This window comes from Panthera uncia (genome assembly GCF_023721935.1).
Source record: "Panthera uncia isolate 11264 chromosome A1 unlocalized genomic scaffold, Puncia_PCG_1.0 HiC_scaffold_16, whole genome shotgun sequence".
Classification (NCBI taxonomy): domain Eukaryota; kingdom Metazoa; phylum Chordata; class Mammalia; order Carnivora; family Felidae; genus Panthera; species Panthera uncia.
The window spans coordinates 27,877,871-27,886,447 of NW_026057576.1; positions in this window are offsets into that span (position 1 = coordinate 27,877,871).

The window sequence follows — 8,577 nt, forward strand, 5'->3', positions numbered from 1 at the left end:
TATAGGTCACTTGTTCTCTTTATATGCCTTTTTTTTTTGAGAGAGAGCACGTGCAAGTTGGGGAGAGGGGCAGAGAGAGAGGGACAAAGAATCTCAAACAGGCTCCATGCTCTGCATGGAGCATGAACGGGGGCTCGATCTCATGACCCCGGGATCATAACCTGAGCCAAAACTAAGACTTGGACGCTCAACCAGCTGAGCCACCCAGGCACCCCCAAACATGCCTTTTTTTTAACCATCTATAAATTAAACACATTTTCCATTTATTACTTCAGGATTTTACCACATGGTAAAATTTAGTGATACAAGATTTATAAACTTCTTTGTAAACCCCTATTTAAAGAAAAAGTATTATTAACCATGTTAAAATTAGGCTTTAAACTGCTGCTTTTATTTTTTTATTTTCTCTCTTTAAACTAATTTTTCTTATTTTTTTTTTTAATATTGGTTTATTTTTGAGAGAGAGACAGAGACAGAGACAGAGTGTGAGCAGGGGAGGGGCAGAGAGAGAGAGAGAGGAAGACACAGAATCTGGAGCAGGCTCCAGGCTCCGAGCTGTCAGCACAAAGCCCAACGCGGGGCTCGAACCCACAAACCACGAGATCATGACCTGAGCCAAAGTTGGACACTTAACTGACTGAGCCACCCAGGCGCCCCAACCTGCTACTTTTAAATAAAAAATAAATATTGTGAAGAATATGAGTCAAAAATAATGATTTTAGAGCTCTTTGAGAGCAGAACAAATTCTCTACTGTATAAACTACACGCCAATGTTTAAAGTGAACTCTCTGCTTGGCTTTTATTTCTTATTTCACTTTGGCTTAATTTATAAGCATCAACAGATGTGGTGTAATGTGTGTAATTCTCTATGCCTGGTTTTGTGCAGTGATACATACAAAACCCCGTCCTTACCTTACGGAGCTTCCAGTTGAGTGACAAAGCCAAAATATAAACCACCGACTCTAATACAAGTGGCATGATATATTTAGTAGTTGTGCTCAGGAAGTTTCTTGAGTTCAAAAGAGAAGGGTTATTATTTTAGACATTCCTCAGAGGGAAAGACTAGCTAAAATAGAGTTTTAAGACCAATGGAATTAGGAGGTGAAATTTTTTTCAGTGAAATTTTTTTCTCAGTTTTTTATTTTGAAACTTTTCAAGCACATGGAAAAGTTTTAAAAATACTTTTTAAAAAATAATGCAACGAACAGTATATACTCTAGTGTCCTACTATTACCCTTTTGCCATGGTTGTTTTTTTCTCTATATATACACATATACATACCTGTGGTGGTTATTGGACCATTTAAAAGTTAGTTGCAGGGGCGCCTGGGTGGCTTGGTCGGTTAAGCGTCCGACTTCGGCTCAGGTCATGATCTCACGGTCCGTGGGTTCGAGCCCCACGTCAGGCTCTGTGCTGACAGCTCAGAGCCTGGAGCCTGTTTCAGATTCTGTGTCTCCCTCTCACTGTGACCCTCCCCTGTTCATGTTCTCTCTCTGTCTCAAAAATAAATAAACGTTAAAAAAAAAATTTTTTTTTAAATAAATAAATTAAAAATAAATAAATAAATAAATAAAAGTTAGTTGCAGACTCTGTAACACCACGCCAAACTATCTCAGCTTGTCGTGAGAATAAGGACATTCTCCTACAAAATCATAACTCCATTATTACACTTAGTTATGTAATAATAATTAATAATGACTGTATAATATAGTTTAATATCTATCACATGTTAAAATTTCTTCAGTTATCCCTAAAATGTCTTTCTAGCTGTTTTTAGTTTTGTGCAATCCAGGATCCAGTCAAGATTCACACATTGTATTTGGTTGTATCTCTTTAGTGTTTGGATTAATCCAACCTTTTTTTCCCACATGACATTGACCTTTTAAAGAATCCCACAAGGTTGTTTTGTAGAATGCCCTACATCCAGTTTTGTCTGGCTGCTTCCTCGAGCTATTGGTAACTTTTATCCACCCCTTTAATGTACTATGAAGTAACATTAAGTCTAAAAATTAATTAAATTTAGTAAACACATTTGACAAGGCTACTTCATGGGTAATATTGTGAAATTCAGTGTATTGTGCCAGGAAGTTCTATGGAGTTATACTTTGGCATTATATAAACATTTCATTCCTTGGGGCGCCTGTATGGCTCAGTCAGTTAAGCGTCCAGCTTCAGCTCAAATCATGATCTCACGGTTCGTGGGTTTGAGCCCCACGTCGGGCTCTGTGCTGACCGTGTGGAGCCTGGAGCCTGCTTCGGATTCTGTCTCTGTCTCTCTCTGCCCCTTCCCTGCTCACACTCTGTCTCTCTCTGCCTCTCAACACTAAATAAATGTTTAAAAAAAAAAAAACATTTCATTCTTCATTTAGTGTTAGGCAGCTTCTGAGATGACCCCAGTGACCTCATTCTTGGCCTTCGTGCACTTTTGTAATCTGTTCCCCTTGAACATGAACTGGATTTGTGGACTATCTTCTAACAAATAAAATGTATAGAAGTGGTAGGATTGTCACTTCCAATATTGGGTTGTAAAGAGACCTGCCTCTGGCTCAGGCTCTCTGGCTCTGCCTCTCTTTCTGGCCACGCACACTGTTGCTGGGTAGATTGGGGAGACCCTGGGGCCCTGAGACCTCCACCCAGCCTGTCTCCAGAATGTCACCAGAGGCTCTTGGCCTCATCACAAGAAAGAATCCAAGACCAGACACAACAGTTGAACAGTGCAAGTAGGAAAGTTTATGAAAGTGAGAGTACACTCAGGTGAGCTCAAACGAAAGCTGGTGGAATATTTATTGCCTGGGGAGGCGATTTGTGGGGGGGCAGGTTTTTGTGCCTTTTCTCCCTTACTTGGTCAAGGTTTCTGGTCTTCCTGGTCTTGGGCCTCTCTGGTTTGATCCAGCTTCTTGTGGCTTTGTTTCTGGAGTGCTGCCAGGACAGGTCTCTACTTTCCCCGGGAGCTGGCCATGACTCCCCTTTTGCTGGCCTACAGGCATTCTGTTAAAACCTAACTAACTTCCTACTCTAACAACACAGGCGGAAGCAAGGGGATGTGAGCAGCTCTATAGAATAGCCTGCGCTGTGTGACAGAACTGAGGACCATGTTCCAACAGCTCTCAAGAAATTAAAGTCTGCCTCCTAGCACATGTATGAGCTTGGAAGCAGATCATTCAGCCCCAGAGGTGTCTTGAAATGACAGTGGTCCTGGTCAGCAGCTTCACTACAATTTCATGAGACCCTTGAGCCAGAGGCACACCACTGAGCTGCTCAAGGATACCTGATTCTTAGAAATTGAGTAAATGTTGTTTTTAGCTGCTAATTTGGGCGTAATTTCTTACACTAAATATGTAACTAATACACCCGATGACCTTTCATCTCATTGATTTAATATCAGTTAATGATGCTTGCTTTGCCTGAATCAGCTGTTCCACTGGGAGTTACAAAATGGTGATGTTCTCATTCTTTCTACATTAATAGCTGGCATTCTTTAAAGAAAGCTTTCTTTTGTTTTTCCTCTCACTTTCTCTGAGTTGAGAGATAATTTAATCTTATTTGAATCAGTATCATTATTATCTCCCTAGGAGTAGGCATTGCCCTCTAAAATAATTGATGTCTCTGGAGAATCTGATTTAACTTGAAATAATGTTCAATTAAATAGGGAGTTTCAGGGTAAAGGTTAGAAACACAGAAACTAAATTTTGTTGTCACGTATTTTACATAACAGAAACATTTATCCAAGAAAATGTAAATATTAAAACATTGTGTGAATCAAAGCAAAATGAACATGGTCTAATAAGCTATGCTATGTCAAGTGTTAGATCACATCATTTTCATAATTCTTTTTTTCCCCAGAAGAAAACCAGTAAATACATAAACCCCAAAACATGATTTCTGCAAAACTTCACTAAGAAAGTGAAAAATTATAAGAGGGAAAGCAGTAGAAAAGGATATTGATTTGTTACTATTTATTCATTTGGTGATCAGTGTTAACACTCTATACATGCCAAGGAAGGGTGGGCTCTAAGAGGGAATGAGGGCAAAAGGAAAAGTACTTCTTCAGCCAAAGAAAGGCTCCACCTTCCTGGAAGGAAGCCCAGACCTTAGAACCACCAAGGTCTTTGCCCTTCCCTCGTCCTCCAGCTCTGGCTTTTCCTTCAAGCACACACTTTATTTGGAGGGAAAAAATCAAAAGTTGGAACTATGAACCTATTAAAATCTTGGATGCTCTTTTTTTCCAAACCTCTATATATGTACAAATCACTTGGGGATCTTGCCATGACGTAGATTTTAATTCAGAAGGTCTAGGGCCTGTCGTTCTGCATTTCCACAATTCATTTCATTTCCACAAGGTCCCAGGTCATGGCAGGTACTACTGACTAACAAACACCACTTGGAATAGCAAAAATCTAGGATCTCTATTATTCAGTGAGTACTTTCAGTTGTCATGCATACTATTTTTGGACAATGAGTTTCAATTAAACCTGTAATCCTGCTTCATTCAGATAGACTGATTAGCCTCTCACACTATGAAGATAAACTTGACATCTTTTAATTGTTAGTAGAAAAATGTTAGGAATCAACTAATAAGCCAATAATAAATCAGGGTTCTTTGTAAAAAAAAAAAAAAAAACTGGAAAGCCAACGTTTATTGCCTCATACGCACAATACCTTTAGAAGACCAAGAAATAACAAACTTTATTTAAAAAATAAACTTAGGGGCACCTGGGTGGCTCAGTCGGTTGAGCGTCCAACTTCGGCTCAGGTCATGATCTCTTGGTTCGTGAGTTCAAGCCCTGCGTCGGGCTCTGTGCTGACAGCTTAGAGCCTGGAGCCTGTTTCAGATTCTCTGTCTCCCTCTCTCTCTCTGACCCTCCCTCGTTCATGCTCTGTCTCTCTCTGTCTCAAAAATAAATAAACGTTTTTTTTAAATAAACTTACAGGTGGCTGGGTGTCTCGATGGGTTAAGTGTCGGACTTTTGATTTCAGCTCAGGTCATGATCTCCATTCATGGGATCGAGCCCTGAATTGGGCTCCACACTTATAGCACAGAGCCTGCTTGGGATTCTCTCTCTCCCTCTCTCTCTGCTCCTCCCCTGCTCACACACGCACTCTGTCTCTCAAAGTAAATAAACTTTAAAAAATAACACATAGGGGCACCTGTGTGGCTCAGCCAGTTAATCATCCGGCTTTGGCTCAGTCATGATCTCACTGTTCATGGGCTCAAACCCTGCATGCGGCTCTGTGCTGAGAGCTCAGAGCCTGGAGCCTGCTTCAGATTCTGTCTCTCCCTCTCTTTCTCTCCCCCTCCCCTGCTTGTGTGCTCTCTCTCTCTCAAAAATAAATAAACATTTTTAAAAAATAAATAATAAGTAAATAAACTTAGAGATATTTTTCCTCTTTTTTAAAAGTCTATTTATTTTGTTTGTTTTGATGCGGGGTTTGATCCCATGAACCGGGAGACCATGACTTGAGCCAAAATGCAGAGTCAGATGCTTAACCAACTGAGCTACCCAGATGCCCCAACTTAGAGATATTTTTAATTGACTTTGAAATTGAGTCAAGGGATCTAAAATCAGCAAACTACTACAAACAGTCAAAAAATTAAAAGACATGGTCTTTAAAAGCATATTCTTGTGTTGGTGGTCAATAATGATTAGAAGGATATGGAGGAGGGTGCTTCCAGGTTGCTGGCAATGTTTTATTTCTTAAGCTGAGTAGGGTTACACAGGTGTATTCATTTTGGAACGAAAACTGGGAGGAAGGGGTTCCAGAAAGCAGAGTACTCAAATCCATGGAAACCAGTCCACAGAAACAATTTCCAGAAGTCCATGAGACATACACGCATGCGCATACACACAAAGTCAATCAGGAGCAACATTCAGAGGGAAAGGTGAGAGGCGTTGCCCCATGGAAGAGGATGTCTGATCTGTAAGAAAGGAATGTTGAAGTCACCCAGAAATGGAAATGGTGGCAGTACCAGTGAGACACTTCAGCCTCCTCAGAAGAAAAGGGCCAGAGTAGATCCTGCTGTTGGAAACATTCATGAGCAGAGTTGAAGTTAAACATTTCTGAAGAACTAGGGGCTCCTGGGTGGCTCAGTCCGTTAAGCATTCGACTTCAGCTCAGGTCACAATTTCAAAGTTCATGAGTTCGAGCCCCGCATCGGTCTCTGTGCTGACAGCTCAGAGCCTGGAGCCTGCTTTGGATTCTGTGTCTCCCTCTCTGCCCCTCCCCTACTCATGCTGTGTCTCTGTCTCTCAAAAATAAATAAATGTTGGAAAAAAAAACATTTCTGAAGAACTAAAACCATGATTGTTGATGACTGAGGTGTAATTGCCAAGCAAAAACAGTTCTTTTATCTTCCTGTCAAGAAGAATATGGAGTCCATTGTAAAGGATTATGCAAATTGTAAGAAATCTTGAGGAAACACAGAAAATAGAGGACTTTATTTTAGTGCTGTTAATGAAGTTGTGGCAGGAATTTAAAAAATAAAGTCTTTAAATAAATAGGTAAAATGGGTATACCAATTTATATTCCTATGATTAGTATATAAAGGTTCCAAAGAGAACCTACCAACACCCTGTCTCTATCATCACCAACATTAGCATTTTTGACCTTTTTAAGTTTAGCCATTCTCATGGGTATGCAGTGTTTTCTCATGAATTTAATTTGCATACATCTGAGAATGAATGACAATGAGCAGCTTTTTCATGTTTTTATTGACCACTGATTTGTGAATTACATATATATATATATATATATATATATATATATATATATATATATAGCTTTTGCCTATCAAAAGCAGTGAAAAAAAGGGCAAGCATAGCAATATATGACTTACCTTTTTTTTTTTCACTGCTTCTGATAAGCAAAACCTTGTAATTTTGTCAAAGTTCATTTTACCATTTTTTTTTAATGATTGGTGTTTCCTGTGTCCTAAAATCTTTGCATACCTCAGAGTCAGATTTTTTTTTTTTTTTTACATTGTGCACCAGTTGTTCAGCACCATTTGTTGGACAGACTTTCCTCTCCCCATTGAATTGCAATGATACCAATGCTGGGTTTCTAAAATTTTAAATTCAGTACCTCAGTTGCATTAGCCACATTTCAAGTACTCAGGTGCTATCCGTGGCTTCTGGCTACCTTATCAGCACAGACATGAAATGTTTGCAGCATCATGACCTACTGTGGCAGCACTGCTCTAGAATTTCGGGCACAGTACCAACTAAATACTTTGGATTCTGTAAAAGGTTATCTAAACCAACTAACAAAGAGCAGATATAAGGAAGTTAAAAATCAATCACTGAACTGATACACAGTACCTAACAGTCAAATTCAAAGAGACAAAAAGTAGAATGGTGGTTGCCAGGGGTTTGGGAGAAGGGGGAAAGGCGAGTTACTGTGAATGAGGACAAGCTTCAGTTCTGCAAGGTGGAAATAGTTCTGGAGATGGATGGTGGTGATGGTTGCAAAACAACATGAATGTACTTACTGTCAAAGAAATGTACTCTTAAAGAATTGTTTCAAACGGTAACTAATGCATATTTTACCAATATAAAAAAATTGTAAATTGCTTTTTTCCCCAGCTGTTTTAGGGCAGGGGAGAAGCAATCAGTGTTACTAATGAGCTTATTCTCTCAAATGTATCAGAGGGATACCCAACAAAGGTACAGGAGCCCAGAGCCCTGGAGTATTTCCAGTAGAAGCTCTTCAGCTAATAGGAAAAGAGAGCAAAACAATTGTTATTCTCCTGCTATGTGTTATCCACCTATCAATGTAATACTAAAGATTTCATTAAGTTGTGGTAACACATGACAAGCTAGCGGCAAAAGCAACATACTTTTTAAGTAAAACTTCTCTAAAACAGAACAAATCTCAATCTTTAAGCACTTGATTTTAACAATTTAATAATCTTAGTCAATACATATATAAAACACTTTTGTAAAGCATAGACTGAACTATATTAATTCAAAATATCAGGACATGTACGAATAGGAAGCTCTGAGGATCTTGTGCTTTAGTACAATACAAGGTCTGTTTAAATATTTTATTTTAAAATTCTCGTTTAAACTCCTTAATAAAGACAATTCCATAGTCTTCAACTGATTTGTGGAAAGGAAATGAAAGGAGCAGTATTAGACGACTTGAAAACACTAATATTAAGAACTTTATGAAAATAATCTTGCTCCCCAGGAGGAAATATTTGGTGAGATAACCCACCTCTTTATGTGCCTGCTTTGCATTTTTGAGGCCACCTGTATGTGATCCTCTAGGACCTCATCTTTGAGACATCCTAATGAACCTACGGATATCGTTTAGTATTGAAAATATTGTAATAACCTTCGGAACCTTTCAAAAGAAGCGACACTAAGAACTGGAAGTTTTCTTGCAGAAATTGCTCACGGTTTCACATGCGGGTACGTTATTTTTTAATAAATTCCAAAAGAAAGGCTAACAATGAATCTATATTCTAGGTACGGTGTTCAGCATGTAATTATTGTAATCAACAAATATGTATTGACGCGTCCTATGCAATTTATCTCATTTCACTCCCACAATCCTATGAAAACCATTATCCCCATT